The 23116-nt window shown below is 40.1% G+C and overlaps 1 protein-coding gene across 7 annotated transcripts in view; it reads right to left on the bottom strand.

The window, feature by feature from the left end:
* OSBPL6 (oxysterol binding protein like 6) overlaps positions 1 to 18616 on the bottom strand; it is a 93679-nt gene extending 75063 nt beyond the window's left edge. For 2 of the 7 annotated variants that reach the window (XM_068685820.1, XM_068685821.1), the window contains exon 1: positions 18444 to 18609. The gene's annotated coding sequence lies outside the window, so the exon portion shown is untranslated. Of the gene's footprint in view, positions 1 to 18443 lie in introns of all 7 variants that reach the window. The other 5 variants (XR_011097637.1, XM_068685822.1, XM_068685825.1 and 2 more) reach the window with 5 other exon arrangements.
* Between the last annotated feature and the right edge of the window lie 4500 nt (positions 18617 to 23116).

The raw sequence follows: 23116 nt of genomic DNA, 5'->3' as shown, positions 1-23116 counted from the left end.
CAATATCTCATATTGTGCTCATATCTGTTGATAGACTTTGTTGCATTATTTACTGTCATTTGTCATTCAGAAAGAAACAAAGATTGTAAATTTTCAATTACAAAAAAATCAGTCCTTTAACAAGTAAATTTGCCTGCAGCATACAAACTGAAATGCAAAGATTTGAATAAGACACACATATCTTATTAGGCTATCAATAAAACTAATACTCTAAAAATAAATTCTCTCAGAAATTAGATCAGCTGCAGTATTGTGAGAATCCACAGCTGAATCTTTAAAACAATTATTTTGAGTAGATTTTGTAAAGCATAAAATCCTCCCTTTGTTTTCTTCCTATTTGAACATAACTTTGCTTATTAATTACTGTTATCCCAGAAAATACAATGAGCTAAAATTATGACAAAATCAATTATCCATTGTATCATAAACAAGTGCTACAAAAAATAACAGCACAGGAAAGACAACAGACACTGCTGAAAGGTATGTTGAACAACAATGGATTTGCTCTTTCTTTTTCCTTAATTGAACAGGATCATGTTCCACCCTTGGTGCCAGCAGTCTGCATACACAAGAAAGTGGCCTTTTTCTCCCCCCCCCCCCCCCCCCACATTTCTGGAGCAATTGTGAACCATCAGAAGATACAGGTCAGTTGTATCAAGAACTTGCACACTTTCAGGGCTGATCTGATTACCAGATCAAGACTGGTACAGTTTCCTAGGACCAAGCATAAGTTTTTCCTCTTGCTCAAATTGCCAGGACTTACACAGAGATTGCAAGAAAGAAAGCAGCATGGCATGTGACAGGTGAGTATGAACACTGCTGGAGATGTATCAACACTTCCAAGTCAGTGCAGTACCTCAAGACAACGAAGATAGTCTTGCTCTCTTGGTAGTGCATTGCACTTCCATTTCTAGGATTCTGATGCAAGAAGACTTACGATGATGGGCATATTTCTGACTTCTGGTAGAGCAAGGGCTTGTATAGATAGACCTTCTGGACTTAATGTCCACTACAAAACTGCATATGACACTGCAGGCTGAAATCAGCACCTCAGGTGGTTTCTTCTACTTCCATAGTGTTATGTTTCTAAATAAAGTTGGTAAAAACAAAGAGCAGAATTATTGCTGAAAATAAATATAGTGCAGCTCAATTGGATATCACAGGATTGTTGCAGGAAGTGAAGGTTTCTAACTTGTGTTATGTAGCAGCCGATCATCAGAAGACAGCTATCATCTCTTTCTATATTCTTAATTCCCTGACATATATAAAAGTGCAGTTCTGTTCTGAAAGTTGCCTGATAAAAAAAAATGTTTTATACTACTTGGTCGGCTTCTGACATCAAAACTCACTATGTAGTTACTAAAAAACTAATTCTGGAAGTATCAATGCTAGCGACAGATCTTGAAGTGCATGCAAGAACTTTGTTACTGGCATTTAGTTTGCACCCTTTGCCTACCACCTGCGTGCCAGTAAATACTTCTCCTTATTCTGTTCTGTACATGTACTACATATGCCACAGTAATGTTTTAAGAAATAGTAAAAATGTATCATTGAAGTCAAGAGATGATTCATTACCAATGACCATATACCTTTGAAGAGTTAAGTAAAATGAGGTGGTTTTTGAGTCTAATCTAACTAACACCACAGTGACTCACCAATCCACTTGACTTGCATAACAATATATGACAATGCACTCTAGCGTATGGATACAAGCAAATAAATAAATAAATTAAACAGCCCAGAGAGTCCCTTCCCAATTACATTAATAGCGGACATACAGAAATGGTTTCAGGAATTCTATTTTAATCTAATAAAAATAATAATGCATAGAAATCTCCTGGGAAATATGGGATCGGAAGAATAGAAACTAAGAAGATTAATCATGCTGCAAGTGAAGGAGATAAATGGAAGAGGAAAGAAAAAATGTTATACAATTATAGAATGGTCTTTTTTTTTTTAAAGGAAATTAAAACTATTTTGAATATTATAATGAATGTAGTGTTTAAAATAGGAGGTAATCTAGGTACACCAGGCAGAATTTACTGAACAAACTATGAAATACACAGCTTTGCAAAAGATAAAGTAACCTGCAGTAACAGTAAATAATTTTTTCTCTATCTTCTTTATTTTCTTTCTAGTCAATGGACAAAAATAATGATTTTTTACATACACATAACAGAGAAGGTAGAAGGAAGAAACACTTCATAGAATGTATTCTAAGCACTGGGAAAATTAAGCTGGGCCTCTCTGTTTCTTATTTATAACACATAAGAAATGATAGGAAGAATGTTATCTACAGCCACACTGTAAAAATATATAATTCTTTATTCTCTAAAATAAATAAATAAAATCTCTTTTACATAGAGATGCTTTATACTGTGGACAGTGCACCCAAATGTATCATCTTTTCATTTTAGTTAGTTATGTTTTAGAGATTAAAGTCCATATTGGGAAAAAATTATATATCCTAATAATAACCTCCTAAATCTGTATTTAGACCTGAAATCTAAACAAAACAGTAATTCCCAGCAGTAGACAGCCTGGCCAGAAAGCTGGCTGCACAAGGCTCTTGAGAAAAATCTGCTCCAATTCGTACAGCAGGATGAATAGTTTATATGCCTAGCTACTTCAATTGCTTCAGGTTTATAAACATGTTAGCAAAAATGGAAACAAAATCAAGCCCAGACTCTCCAAAAGATGAAAACAGATCCTTTGAAATGGGGCACTTTGAAGACTGAGTTGTATAGGGACAGGGCAAACTTCATCAGCACTTTTATGTAGCAGATTTGTTATGTTCTGCTACCGTGGCAATTGATGTTCTTGTAAGTAGATGAACAGGCAATCAAAACTTCACATTGATATCAAAACATCATGCAATAACACAGACACTAGTCAAATCATAATAAAACAGGACATGAACAGGAGTGCCCTATAAAAACATCAAATAAGTTCATACCACCTATTTAGCAGTCTGGAGAAGGGGGGTGATTTTTGCTGTAGCTTGCGCTAGAGCCCTGTCACTCGTAAGCCAGTGCACCCCAATTTCTAACCCCATTTCCATGGCTCCCATATGCATGGCTCCCCCATAAATACCTGTGATTGTCTGCAATGGCAGCCACACTAAAAGCAGCTGACAGAGCAGAATACTACAGAAGACCAGTGAAAATTAGATTTTAATAAATTAGGATGTACATCAATGTAACAGGTTTTGTCGATCACATCAAACCACACTACTGGAGCAAAAAGCCTTAAGATGACATCATCGGTAATGAAATTACACAGCAGAAAAGCAGTTAAAGGAGAATGCAGCCAGTTCTGGACTAATAAGCAGTGCCTCTGTACAAGAACTGAACTGGCATCCAAATGATAGAATGAAGTCACTCTTAGTGACACCTCAGCTGATAAACTAAAAAAAAAAAATAAACATACCTTTCTCAGGAAAACCACTGAAAAAAGTTATTTCCTATTTAACTATTTTTCTGTTGTGCTCTTCTCATGGGTTCTTTTATTCTGAAGGACTTCCATGTTGTATAATTCTTTACTGGCTGAAGAAAACAGTCAATGGTGAGTTGCTCAAAATGTATTAAAAAGTTCAAATGCTCTCAACAGATATATTCAACAAATACTTTGAACAACACATGAGCTATCCAAGCGGTCACAGACAGTTTGTGTATAAAACCAGGAAAATAAGCTGGGTTAGCAGCATTACAGCAGCTACAGCATCCCGCTCCGGATGCAGAGACGTGAGCCTTTGCCTGGCCTGATGCCAGGGCCTGCCCGCGGTTATCCTCGCTGTAAGTAGGCAGCTCTTCATTCAAGCTGGGAAGCAAAAAAGGCAGACAGATGTGGTACTAGCCATATTGCTCCCTTGTGTGCTGTTGGCTACAAAATACAAGAGTGCCTTAACCACACAGAACTGATAAGCCACCTGCACCCAGAAGGGATCTTTGGCAGGTTTTGTATTAGGGAAACAAAAGCAAATATCAAAGCACCGATAAGGCTGTTGATTTCTTTTTAATAACAAACAAAAGAAAACAAAACTGAAATAGAGATTTTTCAGCAATGACAAAAGACTCCTGTGAAGAAATGCAGTTTTAGCATAACAGTTGCAAGATGCTTGGAAAAAGATGCTTTTTTTTTTTTTTAAACCTATTGCTCTTTAATATTTCCCATGTTTTTCTTATTCTCCTTTTCTAAATGGTTTTCTATGCTCTCCCATGTTTGATTTTTTCCGCTGTTTTGCTCCTTCATCCACAATGAGGGGCATCTCCCCACTCCTTCCCAGGGGACTCCTTTCCTTCTTCATGTCACTTTTTACATTTTTTTCTACTCATCTGTTTACTCCATGCCTCTGATTATTTTCCACCGCTTCATCAGAGAGGAGTCCAAGCAAAGACAAAAAGCAAATGGGAAGCAACAACATTCCTTCGATGCTCCACGGTTTTGAGCATGGAAGCGTGCCACTTCTGATGAAAGGTTCCAACTGGCATCACAGCAATCCCTGTGGTATTCGACAAGGATGTTATGTTGCTCAGGCAACCACTCTTAATTGTCTTTTGGGATGCTGAGCAAACAAGACGTTTTTTCCTGGGCTGTGTGAAGGTCACCCTATCATGGTGGAACCGAACACAGGTCAGTGCTACAGCAAGTGAGGCACTGGAAAAAAATAGATGAGGCAGCCCTGAATGCAGGAACATGTTGATCATGTATAAAACTCAATCTATTCTGCCACTACAGCCATCTAAGATAATGTGTACAACACAGTTGTCATACAGAACTAAAACAACTACCATGCCAGAAACATTAATGCTATTCTAGACACAAGCTGAACACAAATCTGAATGTTTCTCATGGCTTGAAAAAAAAATAAATTAAAAACCTGTTTATATACAACAGCATCCTACAAGAAATAGATTGTCAACAACAGTTTGGCAGGGCACTATTAACATCTTTTAGAGATTAGGAAAAAATTTTTTTCAGAAAGTCAGTCTCTGTTGAAACATATAAAGACAGAAGCTTTGAGAGCAGTAGCTATTGCTTCAAAGTTCCTCCAGAAGGTTCATCTCAGTATATGAATATTTTGCATCTTAAAAGAAATGCACCATATGCTAGGATGGCTTTTCTTAACTAGAAAAGTCTGCCTTACATTTTTGGAACAGGCAAGTTTTTCCTCAGGCATGTTTATTAACATATTTCATAAACCTCAAACCCTTAACTGAAAAAAGAACCTACTTTGGCTGTATCAACAGTGCATATTTTTAGTTCAGGGACCAACAGAAGGAATAAAGATGAAGTTTCAAGTATCACGGAAGAAAAGTCCATTTCAACATTAAAACATACCAATGTGAGCATTCCATTGCAAACTTACTCAAATGAAACTTTATTTTTTTCTCCATTTTTGCTTAGAAATAGAATCTGTTTGCTAAATTTAATCTGAATTTACTAACAAAGGTACAAAAAGGTACAAAACTTCAACTTTTTAAGGGGTTCAACACACTGAACCCATAAACTGCTTTTTAATCTAACAGAATTAAAGATCATATGTGGATGCGAGTCCTGCCTCTGCATTTTTTGCCTGATCCACAACAGGTTCAGATCTGCCTCTATGTCTCTGGTTCTCACTTACACTGGAGAACCGTGTGACAGATGCCAGGCAGAAACTTCCAATGGATACTTTTAGATGTTACCACAAATATAGAACACGTAATTATTTTTTATCTGCACTTACTCCATTTTCACTTTAATCTCTGCTCTGTAACACACAGAGAATTCTCCAGCCCACATTCCTTTGTGTAATATCTATCTTCCCTGACTTTCTTCAAACATACACACACCGTAGCACTGTATAATAAGCACATATACATACGAAATATAAGGTCTAGGAAGTGATGGGACCACCTAGTGAGGGCAAGAGGTGCTTCAAGCTGAGACGCCTCCCAGTCCCACCCCGCCAGCAGCCGAAAGCCCCTGGGGAAGCACCACAAGAAGTGTGCAGTGCAGGGATGCCAGCGACACAGGGCTCAGCAGAATTAAGGTGCCACAGCCAGCATGTGCTCAACTTCCACATGGAAGAGAAAAATATTCTCAGAACCATTCACAGTACTTTTCTGAGGAAGCTGTCTTAAGTATAACTCAAGTTTTTTCCCATGGATCATTCTAGTTCCCAAAACCTAAGAATAGCTCTCACTCAATATAGTAAGAGGTACAAATTTAGTGATTTCTGATGGATTTATTTAGACAATACTGGTTGTGAAGCTCCTGTAAAACCTTTGCTTGGCTGGATTTGCAAGCACTTGCAACCATTTTGGCCAAAATTTTCTTGACCTCTCTTATTCCAGAATGGGGATTGCTTCTTACAATAGTTTTACCTTTTCAGATAATTTTCACTGTCCAAGGAAAGCATACAGTTCTTTAAAATGAGAAAGAAGATTCTACCATTGAGAACACTTGAGCAAGACCCTCTAAAGAACCCCATGTTGTAGAAAACTGACTATTGAGGTTTTGCGCATCCTGAAACGCTGACTCCAGTACTTACTACACCAACAAGGTCAGCGATAGCCTGGCTTATCACTCAATGGCTTTCAACTTTCACAAAACATATGCAGAGGCATTTTCAATTTAATAATGACACTTTCACATACAGAATATAAACAGATAGGAAAAGACATTTTCTCATTTAAGTCTGGAGGAAGGGAAAAATGGAGCCATAATGCTCTATTACATATTATTGTGCATTCTGGAACGTTAATAAAACAAGTGACGGTGGTGAATGCATTCAGGAGATAAATAACAAGAAAATTAAAGTAAGAATTTTCCTTAAAATTACTACTACTGACAGTATATTAATTTTCTGAGGACCTGTATATGTAACTGAGGAGTTAAAACACTCCTTGCATTATTTGGCATTCTGAAAGGGAGGAGTGAAAAACAAAAACATTAACAATGTTTTCATGCATTTTTATTTTGTTTTCAGTTCTGAGCTAATTTGGGGAAGACGTTTTTTGCTGGTACAGATATTTACATGCAGAGCATGGAGTTTCCAGCATACACAGCCCTTCATCTACTCCAGTGGGACTCCAAAGGGACAGTGTTCAAGTGCTTCCAATTGCAGGACAGAGACTCTACAGAATAACAGACTTGTGCTATTCTTGGGCATCCACACTCATCTTCACTTGAACCAAATCATTTTTAGGGACTTTGTATAATATTTAGAGGCAGGAAGACAGGACACCCCTCCCCAGTTCAAAATAAAATAAATCAAAACACAATATAAACTACCAAACAAATGCCATAGTGTTTTCATATCAAAGACTATATGTTGAAATTTAATAAAATACACTAGCAGCAAAATGAACAACATTCTGTTGACATTCTGTACTGACATACTGGCAAGAAAAGTAATATGTATGATTTCTATCACTTAGATGAAAAAATGATCTAAATTACACTGCATTTAAGCCAACAAAAAGACCTCCAGCAGTAAACACCTGAATAAAAATCTGGTTGTTTCAGCTACTATTTTGATGAAGTATTAAATATACCTGCAATTCTAGCATGACTGAATCTCAACCTGAAGAGGAAGCCAGGATACTAAGCATTTTCTTCCATGACATCTACACTCTTTTCTACAGCTTCTACACTCTTTTATCACTGAATTCCACAGCTGCCAGGATCCAACCCACACCTCCACCTCTGCTGGTAACAACCACTGCACGACTTCATTTGAGGTCTCCGACAGAGCCAAGACACCATGCTGGCCATCGCCTCCTCTGATCAAAGCAGGTCCAGCAAGTATTGCTCCTCTCCTTGTTCAATGACCTTGACAAATCACAGAGAGAGCTTCCTACTCTCACTTGAGATGGTGAGCAATTTAAATATTCCACCACAAGGTTCAACAAAATATTGACAGGATCTAATGATAAATTTGTATGAATAAAACTGGTGGCCAAAACACAAGCATCCTCTTCCCTGTTCCAGAGGAAGGGCACAGATTTATAAAACACAACAGAATAGAGTGGTTTATTTCACATTTTGTTTGCCATGAAGACTTAAACATCTTGAGTCTGAAATTTTAACTCAAACCATCAGTTTTTCCTGTACTTCTAGTGCCATACAACTCCTGGTTTGAAGTTCAGCATCTCGTTTTTAAGCTTCTCTTACTGCTGCCTACTGATTTCATAGCTACTGAGAAATCTTGTAATGTTACCTGACAGCAACATCCAGGCATAAGAATACTCCTGAAAAATATATTATACACAAGAGTAACACCAAAAGTATTAAATACACTACTATATTAAAAACGCTAATATATTAAAAAACATAAAGGCACAGCAAAAATGGAAATACAGCTAAAATTTTCTCCCTTTGCTCCTTGTTTCCATTCACAAGTTACGACCTCTGGTTATAGGCAAGGCAACTCAGTATTTGTCAATTCACAAGAATAAAACTGTTTGGCTGCATTGACTGTGAGCTATCTACCATCTAAACAGTGAAAATACACTATGATATATCTATTTATACATAGATGTTATCTCAAAAAATTATTGTGCATTATTACATATTATGAAGTTATAATTCAGGCACATTTACAAATAAATATATTTGCATCAGAGGACTGAGTTGCAAAGAAGTATCCATGTTCTTCTCAAAATTAGGCCCTATTCCATGTTTTTCAGTTGAAGCTCTTCATGAATGTGCATATTTCCACTCAACAGACAGACAAAAATATTTCATTTATCCCCCTTTTTTTTTTCTAAAGAGCTCTTCAGGACAACTTCATACCCAAACATCATAAAATATTTTGTTAACCTCACCACTTATTTAATCTCAATATCAAATATCAAGTTCTGTTATAGAATTCTTTCTTCCTTTGAAGGAGAAATCACTCCAAATGTAAGTCATTCTTTTTAAGTAACTCAATTTATTTTTGCCACATTCCCTAGTCCTAAGTCAGCATGTATCCAGATATGTGTCAGAAACCTCAGCCAAGATGCCCATAGCCATTTGTACAGAAGAGAAACTCCCATGCTGTATGCAATACCTGTTCCAAAATTAGTCAACATCAGAAAATAGCAGTAAAATAATTCTTGAAACACCACCAAACAGACAGGCTAAAAAGAAGGGCTTGTAAAGCTAATTGTCTTAGTGCTACATAGCGACACCTGACAAGTAAGTGTTTTGGGACAGCTTCCTAAATATCCACATTCCAAAAGGAGGATTAATAAGAAGAGAGGAAAAAAAGAAAAATAATAAAAATAAAAATAAAAAATAAAAAAATAAAAAGCAGTTTAGATACTCAGTTGGAAACAGCAGTGTTCTCAAAAGAAAAATCTCATATTCATCCAGATGTATGAACTTTTTTTAAACTCTCTCTACAGCAAGGAAATGCACCAGTCTTCAGTTCCATGCAACTCCAAATAGAGCCTCAGCAAGTCAGTAGGCAACTGTGCCAAATGGCTGGTATGAATTTGAAGTCTGTTATTAATTCCTTTTACATTTTTAGGTTTTAGTCTTTGAACTACTTGCAAAATGTTACGTTCTCTCTTTAATATAGTAATAGCACTGGGAATGATGTGCTTATTTTTTTCTTTGTCATTTACTTTATCCTTTATGCTCTTTTCTTTGAGAATGGCTTTGTCCTTACAGCTAGACTGTTTAATAACAAAGATGGAAAAATGTTTTTGTGTGCAGAAAGAACTGGAACATGGTACTAACTGTACTGAAGCATGTACAATGTTTATTATAATGAAAAATACTGAAATATGTTCTCAACTTGCTGCAGCATTACTAACCAAAGTATACAACTACGGAGATTTGCAGATACAAGCACATTTCTTGGGGCCATAAATACTTCTGAGCTGCTGCTGGGTGATGCTTCACTGCCCAGCACAATCCTGGGCTGCAGATGAACAAGGAAGGCAGCTTCATAAACTCATGCATGCCCTAAAGTGGAAAATATGCTCTCCCTGCTTAAATTTTCTGGTACTGCATTCCCAACAACAGAGCCACTTTGCTGAATACATGGAGTTCAGCTGTTACCCACATAGCCTTTTTTTCAGAGATCCCACATTCTCCATCTACATTTATGTAGGTCTTTGTAGCTCATTGGGTGAAACTTCATACCACACAGTCCCTATAAGCCACTGCTACAATGTAATATTACTCTTATGTTCAGGCAAACATTGCAGCAAATATTACGGGAGAAACTTTAGCAATATTCTAGTATCATTGCAAAATCCATCTCCTCCTAGAATGGAGCACTGTTGACCTGAAGTATTTTGTTTCTCTACTTACATCTAGCAGAGCAAGATGCAAGCTGGTGCGTTCTGCTTATATGCATATATGCTCTTATTAGCAAAACAAAAATAACGAGCAAAATCCAAACATTGACATAATGCTATCTTTCACTTTTGACCTGCCATGCTACCTTTGATCATGCTGTTCCCTGCTACTCTTGATAAACCTATAGAAACAGAAATGCAAAGTGCATATTTGCTTCAGATAAGAGAAAAAGTATTTTCTCTAATTCAGACCTAAGGTATGTTCAAAATATGTTTATAGGGAGATCTAAAAGATCATTAAAGCAACAAAGAATGTAATAAAAATGAAATACATCTGGCTTGGTCATGGCTCAAATAAAACACGCTCCTAACTCGAAGTACTTGAACAAAGGCTTTAAAAACTTGCCACAATTCCATCACACCTTAAGTATTTAACTCTTAAACACAAGCTATGGTTGGCAAAGAGAATTAAATGACAAGCACTAAGTATGCATTATACAAAATATAAAGATAAATAAAGATTAGCTGTCTGGGAAATGCACAGAAGCCAGAGAAGACTGGAATCCTCACACTTCCTCATTTATCCTTTAATGGAAAAAATTGACATTAGCTGAAAAAGTATTGATTTTCTGTGCTGCAATCTGTGGGAAACTGAAAAATTTAAAGTCATTTTTTGCAGCATACTGAGATTGTTTAAAAAGAAAAACTTCAGAGAGGTCTGCTTGAACTACTTTCTGGATCTCACAATACAAATACATTTATGTCTGTTCAGACTTGTCCTTCCAAATAAAAAATATTTGGAAGTTGTACCATTGCTTTTAAATCTGCTTCTGAATTGTTTAAATGTACAGCCCACCTTGACAGAGTGACCAACATAAACTGCAAAAATATTTCACTCACTGTCATTAAGAAACAGCACCTGACACTGCTACTAGGTAAAAAGTCCATCAGGAAAAGAACTGATTTTCCTTGATATGCTCACACTGAAAATTTCAAAGCATTTTGTTTACACTTCATTTCACTTTTTCCCTAGAGAGTGAGCTGTGTTTCCATATTATCATAAATCAGTAGGTAAGAATGGAAAAAAAAATTGAACTGGTCAACTGGATTCTGGTTAAGATCCAACACATCATAAATCAGAGGACAAAAGCTGGAGAAGCACATCTTGGTGCTGGAAACCTGGATGACTAATGAAAGACAGGGCAAGAACACACTCCTGCTGCATTTAAAAAAAAAAAAAAAAAAAGTTTCAAAAAATAATTTGCATATTTCTGAGAAACTAAACAGATTTATCTAACGTTTGTGTTTTCTCCAGTGTTATATCACACAGCTATGACACATTTTTCACTCCCAACTATCCAAGAGGCAGCCAGGAAGGCAGAAGAACTGCACGTTCCCCAAGATATCTGTGGCCTAAGAGCAGTTTGTTTCGATCAGCTTTCAACATGGGAATATTGCCAGAGATGCTATTGCCAGAGATGCTAAAGTATAAAACGAATAAAGCTGCCATGCCCTTCTCAAGCATTTCTGCATTTCTCAGCACAGTACGTGGTGTCCACAGCCGGATGAAACAGAAGAACAGAAGAAAGAAAAATAAACCCATACAGCTTGTCAATGAACACACATGGTGGCATTGAGAAATGAAACTTCTTTGTCATGAGATGCTGCTCCTTTTCTCGAGAGTGCTGTGAGCCTACCTTGCATCAACCTCAACTTAAACATTGCTGCCTTACCAAGCTTACCAAGCTTTAAACCCCTTCAACTGTTGTAATATTACAGATTAATTCTGAACCTACTTCTATTCCTTAAACTCCCAGGCATTGCAAAAGCATGTTGAATTACTGAAGAGTCATGTAAAAGCTTAAGGGTTAGTCAGCTTGACTAATTCTAATCCTCAAATTCTGATCTGAGGCCTACCCTATTAATCCTGAACGCACATTTCGCAAAATACACAACCAGGATTGTGTCAATTAGAGGCAGAAACCACCCATTTGATTTTCTTTGTAAGTTCTGTCACACAGCAGTATTTATGGTGCCTGGGCAGGGACATATTTCTTCCTGAAACTGCAACATGCAGCTACTTTAAAAAAAAAAATGCATTGCATGTCACTCTGCATTGTATACTGCAAACTGACCACTGGTTTTATGTGTAGGGTGCACTGCCAGTCATAGAAGAGAACAAGAAGCCGGCTCAGTGGACTGGCTTTATATTTAGCTTCCCGTAGTGTACGTGCAAAAATACAGGTCACAGGGAAAGTTAAAGAACTTTTTTTTTTTTCCCCAGGTAATTGAATATTTTTGCTTGTGATTTTTTCATCCAAGAACATTAAGCCAGGTGCAACTATGACCTGGACATAGTTAACATGAGTTACATATACAAAAAGAAGAAAAAAAGCACAGTTGTCAAGTGTACATGAACTCAGAAAGATAAAATTCAATTAGCTGACAGGAAGAGAAAAAAAAAAAAAGGTTTTACGCATGAAGAATTATTACAAGGAAAGTCAGAGAATTTGTCTGGCTACAAAACTAACCTTCCAGTATCAGAGGCATGCTGACACTTCGTATCCAGACTCATTCTCTAAATAACATATACTCCATTTTATATCAATCCCATCCTGTTTTCTGCAACTATCTTCTGCACAAAGTTTGCTTTCCAGAAACATATTAAAACCATGTTCATGCAAACATGAACTTTAAACACAGAAGAGGTAAAACCTCAAGTCAAATTACCAGCTTAAAATCATTCCTGTGATGCGTTCACAGAAACTTCTCTTGACCAAAATCCTCTTTATCATCACCTTACCCATGCTGGGATTGTCACAGGTGAATGGGGTGGGCTGGTTGCAAGAACAGAAACTCTGCTCAGTGTCATGCAATCTAGTATTGCTTTATTAAACATGACATGTGACCAGAGATTTCTGTTCAGGATTGCCTACCCCGTGAAGCATGCACTCAAATCAAGGTCCAGGTGAGACTGGCACCAGAGAACCAGGGGAAAATGACACTCACCCCCTGTGACTTGATGTGTCCAAGTCCTGGCTGGTGGCCTGGGCCTTGTAACAGGCTGCTCTCCCTCCAGCTCAGTCTTCTAAGTGTCATGTGCTCATGTCCTGTGTCATGCTCCCTCCACCTCCCACCCTCAGTGTTAATGTTTTAATTATTTATTGCTTTCTCATTTAAACTGTCAGCATGAACCACCAAAGAGAGCTCCAACTCCATAGTCCGTCCAACTAGCAGTCACCACCACAGTTTCTACAACTGTTTGGTCTCCCACCCCAATTATGTTACAGAAAGTGTGAAGTAAAGTTCTTCTATTGATTTTTCCATTGGAATGGACTTAAATTTCATAAATGTGAAATATTTAACTGAGGGACATAGAACCTTCAAGAGATGCTTAGGGACAGCACTCTGCTAGAAACAGAAATACCATCCCCCAAACAAGGATACATCAAGAAAAATAAGTTTCCCAGAAATAAAATGATTTTTTGCCAGAAAACTTACTCTTGGAACCTAATGCACCACGACACCTGTTACTTGAAGTCCCTGCAGCTCCATACAAAGCTCATAATCTACTAGAGATTCCTTTACACCCCAAGTTAATGAATCCATTATTTTCTTCAAGAAAAGCATTCTCAACTAGTATTAAACTATATTCACCTTTAAGGAACACACACAACAAAAATATTTAATTTTGTTCCAGAATGCAACTGTTCTCCCTGCTGCAGTGATGCATTTCAAAGGATCGCTGTACAAGCTCTTGTTAGGCCGTTACAGCTGTAATACATTCCCAGGGAAGCAGTTACAGCTCCAAGCCTGCCAGAGTTCAAGAAGCATTTGGAAAATGCTCTCAGACATGTGGATTAATTTTGGGATGGTACTGTACGAAGCCAGGTGTAGAACTCAATGATCCTTGACAGTCACTGCCACTCGGGTTGTTCTAGGATTCTGTAATTTTCCAGACCCTTCCTCTCAGTCTTTTTTTAATCTCCAGCTTCCTCCTCCTCCTCCTTCAAAGATTCACTTCTTCAAGCCGTGAATCCATACAAGAAATAAGATACAACATTCACCAGTTTCCAACCTGGTGATGGAGGCACTTGCATTGAAATCATTTGAACAACCAGTCTGCAGCTTTCTCAGAAAGACAGGCTTGGAAATTCTGCACCTTCTCAAAGACAGGCTTGGGAATGCAGCATCTCACTCCCTGCTGCCACCCTCCCTAACCATGTATACCTCTCAAGCACATACTGACACACTTTACTTGGAGCCAGCACCCAAACTAGTTGCGGGTTCTCTGGGGTTAATACACAGAGAAAGTAATTCAGAGTTACTAAGGTCCATCTATTTTCCATTGTAAGGAGCAAGCAGTAGTGTCTGGGTTATGCCAAAGCAGTCAGAATAAGTCAGGTTGGAAGGAATCTCTGGATGCCACTCCATCCAGATCCCCTTTTAAAACAGACACACACGCACACGTACACACTTCAACTCTGTTTTCTTTCAGCAGTTGTCTCCACTATTTTAGCATTGTTCACCTTTTTTTTCCCTACCTCAATAACTAAACTGGTCTATTCAGCCTAAAAGTTTCCTTAAAAGACACTGGTTTGACTGCCTGTACATCATGACCCTCATGTTCTTCTCCTATCTACTATATTTCACGCTTTAGCTAACCTCACTGTGACCGACTTATCAGCTGCCTGCACTGAAAAGCTCTTCCATTATTTTTCAGCTCTTTTGAAAGGAACAACCCTGCAGAGCGAAGTGCTAAGAACACTGTTCAACAGGACAAACACAGCAGCATTTAAAGAAAGCTCTTAACTGCCCTTATGTCTACATTCTGCCTTTATGTGTATATACATGTATGTCTATTTACTTAGCAGAAACAGCTGAAAGCTACAGGTTTGTATTCACAGCTTGGAAAACCTAGGTATGCAAGCAGTTAAACTAATTACAAACATACGTAGATAACATTATTTATAGCACAAACACTACTATAGTTTAATATTCTTAATGTTTCATAATATTTCAGCCAAATTTGGCTAGCCTCAGCCACCCCGTCATTACACAACCTCCTCCCCATTACACCTCTTACAGTTGGAGTTTCCCCATCTATCACCACAGCTATGTTTTGAATCGGTCAAAAATCCAACACCCTTCACATGGCCTAAGTAAAATTACTCACATTTGTATATATTACCTGTTGCCACTTCCTTTGACATTTAGAACCTTGATGTTGCAAATTCAATCAAAAAAAAAAAAAAAAAAAAAAGAGTAAGCATTTACTTTATTATTCCACTGGGAAGGACTTTTTATTAATCTCATTAAAACCCATCTTAAGAAAAAAACACAAGCCTGAAGGAAATTCTTGAATAAATTCCTTTTAAAAGTGCAATTGCCCAGAGTAACATTCCCCATGAAAATTATCTACAGAAACTGCTGCCTTTTCCCATGCCAGTATAGTCAAAAACTTCAAAAACATTTAGTTACCAGTCAAATAAATAAATAAATGAGCTTCACAGGTTTTAATCATCATATACACCAGAAATCTCTGGGAACTGTTTGAATTGTTCAGTGTTTAAAAAAATATGTTAGAAAAGACAGGAGAAACAGACAATTATTTTCTATCCTGTATATAAGACTTAAAAGTTAATTAAACCATCATCACAGACTTACTGTATATATGTGCACACAGTAAAAATGCAGACATACAACTTCAGTAGCCCTTCCTACCTCCCACTGCAATGCCAGGAGCAGTGACAGCAGGTTCTCCAGTGGGACGTGGCAGGACTGACCTGCAGGGCTAATGTTCTTTGGGAAATACAGCTCTCCTGAGACAGAAACACGTGATACCAGAAGCCTAAACTCTCAGAAATCTTAAGAAATATGAAAAGTAAGCAAACAACAACAACAAAACACAGAGATAACCCATGGTAGTATCTCATGTATTAGGCAGCACAACAGCTAAGCCATTCACATCTGTCACACTAAGAAATCTGGTGGCAGATCGTACTTCAGAAGAAACGCAAGGCACCACGGGGTAGATACACATGCACATCCTATTCACACGCATGCCGAAGAAGTGAAGGAAAATGAAGCAGTAATATGAATATCCCCTGCCTCCATCTCCAGCCTGGGCTGAAGGAAGAAGTCACATCTCCAGCAGCACACACAAGAGAGCAAGAGGCGGGGATGGACCTGCTGAAGAAGCTGCAATGCTTTACCTTTCCACAGCCACAGCGCCTTTGCAGCAAGGCCCGAATGGGCTGCTCAGTTGCAGAGTAACACCTGCAAGCAATGTTACATTTTTGATGGTTGTATAAACAACACATCCAAACATCTAAATGTAAATATGGTACAGCCTCTCAACACCAGCACTTGGAAAAAACAAACAAACAACAACAACAAAAAAACTCAGTCATAGAGATACACAAATCAATGTTTGCTTATCCCTGGGTGGAACCAAAGCAAAATAAAGATTAGAAAAATGGCAACAGAAACTTGGAGCATCATGGACATGTGTGAGTAAGCTATGAATGGGCTAAGAACTAAGAAGGGCAAGTGACAAGAAAGGCTGCTGACAATAGCCCTAATGCTACAGGGCTCAAAAGCCCTGTGAAGCATCTGGGAGCATACAGGAAACCAAAAGGCAGTGGAAGAAGTGAGCTTGAGGAAAATTCACAAATCCTGCGATATTTTGTTTTTCCAGGTATACATCATATTACTTACTTGTACAGAAAAAGTAGTTCAAATATAAACATCATTTGGATATTTTAAATAATAAGTGTTTAGGTTGTTTGCATCTCTTAATTTATCTGGAATGGAGAGAGAAGAGATGGTATCCCTCTTCTGCCAACTTCTTAACCCAAATTAAAAGAAAACCCTATATACTATATATACATAAAAATAGATGTCCTATTAAACTTTTAAGATCTTGTCATCCATACAACCAAATCTGCTTAACCTCTAGAGGTCAAGGTCATGTCATTCACACCAAGATAAAAAAAAGTCTAATTACAGTATCTCCAGCTACATGGACAAAGACCAGTTATTAGAAAAGATCTATTATAAACCAAACACAATTATATTATACAGAAACCATTAGATATTTGATGAGATTTTAATCTTTGAGCTGGTGTCATTCCGCAAGTTAATCATCTGGAGAACAGAAAATCTGTTAGGCATGCAATTAAACGTACTAGTTCCATTAAAATTGAGTTGATACAGTTGATTGTACTCCCAAAATAGCTATTTCCTCACACCTTCACCAAGGAGTTTTCTTCACCTACTCCGTGAGCGTCTGCTGCCGACGCTGCCTGTCCCTTCAGCCCTCGGCTAGGACCCGCGGACACTTTGCTCGGTTGGGCTCCCCTCGCAAGTTGCACTGCAGCTCGCGGTTCGACCTTGGACTCCCAGCTCGCCCCGAGAAGTGCAGCAAGGTCTTTTGTTTCACGTACTGTTATGTTAGTCCTTTGCATCTGCATTGCCGAAGCTTTGGGGAAGAGCATCAGCGATGTAGTCGTGCAGCACGCTAAAGCGGTTGCAGAATAAAATTAAGCGATGGGCCGAAACGACGGGCAAAGCCCACGTCAGATGCTCGCTTTAAGCATCAGCACTTCTGGGAAGAGGATGCTCTCCAAGCCGCTGCTTTAATGAATTCATACGTAGCCCGAGCGCTCGCACGGGTTTTGCAGCAATGCCAGGACAGCGGGAACGCCGGCCATCCCTGCCCCTATTTCTGACAGCGATTGGGAGAACGGGCACACGGCGGTACCCAGCGCCAGCACCGGCTCCGCGCAGCGCCCCGGCGGCGCACGGACCTGGCGGGGCCGCGTCCCACCGCCCGCCTCGGGGGGCCGGGGGCTGCCGGGGGGGGTCTCCAACGCGCGGGGGGAGCCGCGGGGCCGGGGGCTCTCGGCCGCCGGTTACGTAACGCCGGCTTCGCCCCGGCCCCGCCGCGGCGCCCGCTGCCGGATCAGGCCCCGGCTCCCGCACCGGGCCCCGCAGCCGCCGCCGCCGCCTCGCTCCCACCCTGATGGCGGCACCGCACCGCACCCCGCACCGCACCCCGCACCGCACCCCGCACCGCTCCGCACCCCTCCGCACCCCGCCGGGCCCGGCGCCGCGCCCCCCCCCCCCTCACACCACCGCCCAGCCGCTCGGCGCCCCCACCTCGTCGCTGGGATCCGCGGCGCATCCCCGCTGCGGCCCGGGCGGCTGCGCCCCGCCGCCGCCGCCGCTCTCGCTCCCGCTCCCGCCCGCCGCAGCTCCCCGCCCGTCTGACGGAAAGAGGGAGGGAGGCAGGCAGGGAAGCAGGGGGCGGGCAGCCGCTCCGCCGCTCCGCCACGCCGCCGCCGCAGCCCCGCCGCGCCGCCCCCCGCCCCGCCCGCACAAGGTGCCCTCGGCGCCGCATGGCACCCGCCGGCGACAGGCGGCGGGGACAGGGCAGGGCAGGGCAGGGCAGGGCAGGGCAGGGCAGGGCGCCGGGGGGCTCGGCGGGGCCGGGCGGAGGGCAGGGGACGGGAAGGGAAGGGACCGGAGGGGACCGGAGCCCGGAGCAGTGAGGGGGGCAGCGGCGTGGCTGCGCCCCGGTGCAGCCAGCGCCGTGCCCGGCCCCGCGCTCTTTGTCCCCTGATAACGGCAGCTGCTAGGTGCTGTCGCTCAGCGCAGGAGAAATCGCTTCCTTAGTTTGATGAGCGTGCTTTATTATTATTATTTTTTAGCCTCTGTAGATGCTCCGTGACAGCTGCCGTGACAGCCCAGACACACCTCTGGAGGCTGCGCTGCTCCCGCGGGGCCGCCCCCGGCTGTCAGGGGTGGCCGCGGGCAGGCTGCAGGCTCCGGCGCTGCCCCGAGGCCTCCTACGGCACCCGCTGGAGAGAGGGACCGAAAGGCCGGGAGGACAGGATGCCGCTGGGGGCAAGCTTCAGGGGTACAAGGTGGGGAAGAGTGGCGATGGCAAGTTCATGAAAGTAGCGAGAGTTACAGGAGCCCAGCAAGATAATGACAGGGCCTAGACAATTCAATAAGCTAAGATAGACAGGGTGCATGCCGCTGGGGTGTTTTCCCCCATTTCTCAAACTGGAGGTTCCAGCTTTGGTACCGTCATTGTACAGCAGATCGTTTGGGGGACTGTGGCGGATGAAGAGCTCTGTCTGTTTTCCTGTTGAAGCAGAGACCATCAGAGGAGGTTCTCTTGACACAGCCCCCTTAGTCTACAACAAGCTTCTCAGAAAATAAAAAAAAAAATCCATTATTCTCTCAGCTGATTTTGCAAGTCTCATTTTAAATGCAGTGAAAGTAAGTAAGGGAATTCATTAAGTAACATTGTGTGTGTGTGTGTGTTTTTCTTTCTAGATGCAGTTTCCAATAGTGTAAAAACATGAAGCAGGATTTTAGGAGGCATCAAAGTAAGCTAAGTCAGGTGGGCACTCAACATTACTAACCTAAAAAAGAGGACACGGACAGAAAGAAACTTCAGAAAACTGTACTTGGTAGTTAGTTGTCTTGTTTCAGAACAACACGCTCTTAAATATTCTCTGACCATCTCAATACCAAATTCTAAAGTTGCTGAACTACAAAGATAAAACTTTCACAGGTTAAATCAGATAATTTTTTCCATAATTGTTAGCAGGACACAAATGTCTTTCAAATATCCCATTCTTTAATGGGGGAAATTTACTAAGTATATTAAACACTTTTCTACCATCCCTATGATGAGGGTAAGTAGATCTATGGGCATTAAAATATTTACTTGAAGAAACCCTAAAGCAATATGTATCTTCTCCTGTAGTGAAAGTATTGTTCTTCTTTGTTGCTGTTTATTGTTAGGATTTGTACATGTGTTTGGAAAACCCGTACCTGCAGGCAAGGAACAGATCCCAGACGTGTTTTTTTAAGATATTTGCAAGCTACACCTTGCCTTTCTGCAGATTAATTCGAATTATGCAAAACTGAGAGAGTACAGCAGCAGTAGCTAGTGAAATGGAAATGCTTTGAAGAATGAGCACAAAGCAGAGCACCAAAGAGCACTGAGGAGTGGCAGGCAATAAATTAGGCAGAACGAAAATTCAGGATGTGCTGGGAGGATCGCAGCAGTGCAGTGAACAATGCAAAAGGCAAGCACCAGTGATGGAAAGGATGCGTCCTCGAGTTATAGGAGTGCACAAGGCTGAAAAATCATCTCCAAGTGTCAGAAAGCACAGCGGACATCACAACTGACATCAGGTACCTCTCTCCCAAGTAGAAAACCAGATCAACCTCCAGTTTCTTTCCCAGATACTGACTACCCAACACTACATTACTGACTTTCTTCTTTGAGTTCTCCTTAGGACTGAATGGATTAGAGTACTTCTGGCTGAAAAGCATTGTACTTGAATAGCCTAAAATTCCTTCTGCAAGGACCAGGAGTCTCTGAAGTTTCCTAATGACACAAAATTATTCATGACAAACAAAACTGAAGCTGACTGTGAGCAGTTGTAGAAGGATCTCACAATAGCAAGTGATCAGGCAGCAAGATGGCAGATGAAATTATACGACAGTAACTAATGTAAATAGCAATGAAAATAACCCTAACTAAACACACACAATAATGGACTCTAAATTAGCTTTTATCATTGGGAGTCATTGTGAATAGTTTTCTGCAAACATAAGCCTGCTACTCAGCAGCAGTCAAGAAGGCAAACAATGTTAGAAATGACTCCAAAAGCATCTGAGAACAAAGCAGAAGAGCTCATTACGCTGCTGTGTAAATCTCTTGTGTACTTGAATAGTGTTTACAGGTTTGTCTCTTTCATGGGAAAGGGGGGGATCTAGAAAACATACAAGGCTAAATGTTCAGTGTATGGAAATGTACAGAAATTTGTGTGATGAGATAACTTCTAACTGGGAAACGGAGGGAGTACGGATTGTCTTCAGATTCATGAAATCATGAGCGAGATGTAGGAGCCCAACAGGAAATAATCATTTGCTATTTTTCATTACACAATACCTAAGGGAGACGCAGTAAATGATCAGGCAGCAGGTTTAAAACAATGACTGGGAAGAACCTTTCCATACAAAGCATTATTAAATTGGATGGCTTGCTGTGACATGACAGTATGGAGCTGAAGACAGATACTTCTAAGCAGGGATTATATGACAGAATGAAGGATAGCTGTAGCTATTAAGCACAGTGGTTTCCTTTTCAGATCCTGCTTAAAAGTGCCTGCCTGTTGCCTCCAGAAAGTTGCCCAAGGAAGGACACTCTCTGTGCCTTGTGTCGACACTCTCAGGCATCAGATTTTTTATTCTTTTCTTCCTGATCGGTTAGGTGTGAGAAAGGAAGGACAAACAGCATCTCTAGGTATGAAAACATTCTTCTACTTTTCCCCCATCCTCCCTGGGAGTAAAATCAGAATCTTAGTCCTTTATCTTCTTGTTTGTGTGTTTTTCTATTCCCCTAAAAAGAATTTGGAAAAAACATGTTTTCCCCAGTTCTTACCCATTTGCTCTCTGGTGGTTAGAGCCATTCAGTAGTGACAATCCACATGCACTGGCCTATCCATATCAGTACTATTTTTCTCTCTCCTTTACACAAAATGTACTACAGAGCATGAGAAATCATAAAGTGGAATAACATAAGACATGTATAGAATATATTAAAAATACTTTCTGCAGTTGTCGATCAGCATAGGAATAAGACCTAAAGCATTCTTCAGCATTCTGGAAGAGAAAGGGATAGTAATTTCTTCTCATTGAAGAAGCTGGAAAGTGAAGTAGAAACACACAGAGATTCTTTAAAACTCAAACAATACGTAAATATCCTACAAATATAGTTTCTAAGAATTGTATTAAGGATACCCCTATTAAATAGAAGAAACTAGAAATCTGAAAAGCAAATCTAAAATGACGTTTGACAGAATTCCAAGAATCTTTGAAGACAAACATATGATAAATCATCTGGAGCGGTTAAATCTCCTATAAACAAAATCTGTACTGTAGATAATCTGTATAGCTAGTTATCTGCACCCAGAGATAAGGAAAAGAGTTTGTTTCATACTTGATTTCAGCAATGGATAGTAGTGCTTAATCTTCATAGGCTTCATCTTCAGCAGAATACATGATTTCTTTTACTGTTCAGACTACAAAACCAAAACAGTATAAAATCTTTAAGGAAAAAACCTAGGTACTTATGTGTATATAAGAAGCATAAGAAATCTTCACCTAAGTAAATCAAGTCTTACTTGGTAAAACTGAAAAGGTATTGACTGCAGAAGAAATCTGAGGAATATTTTTAAATTGATACAACTTATTAAAAGTGTTCTTACCATTTTGTAAAGCATGTGTATGCTTTTAGAAATCTGTGGACTCGATTAAAAGCTTTAAAAAGTCACTTGTTCAAGATATACAGTGCATAATTTTTTGTTGGTGGTGGTTTTTTTGTTGTTGTTGTTTTGTTGTTGTTAATATGCCATTGCCTTTGATTTTGTTTCACTGGTTAAATATAACCACTCCACACTTGCTGTCCTTATATGTAACAGACACATTGGGAGAGAGATTTAGTGGGGGATTTAGTGTGCCCAGGATAAGGACAAAGTTCTGATACTTAAAGTAACTTCCAGTTTTCCTGCTTTGTGAAGTTGCTTATCATTTCACTTTCAGAAGATATTTCCAGTATATATTTGCATTTCCAAATAGAGTTTTTATGTCCCCATGACTAAATATGATCTGTTAACAATGTCCTGGATTTCTTAAAATGACAGCTGAAAAAGTTACTCATTTGCACTTCCAGAAAAGAGAACTCCATCAGAACAGCTGGAAGATTTCCCAGGATATCTGTATCTTCTTTACTCTCATGTCAAGAT

Source organism: Anas acuta, chromosome 6 (genome assembly GCF_963932015.1).
Source record: "Anas acuta chromosome 6, bAnaAcu1.1, whole genome shotgun sequence".
In the NCBI taxonomy this organism is placed as follows: Eukaryota; Metazoa; Chordata; class Aves; order Anseriformes; family Anatidae; genus Anas; species Anas acuta.
This window is presented reverse-complemented; position numbering and strand designations above follow the sequence as displayed.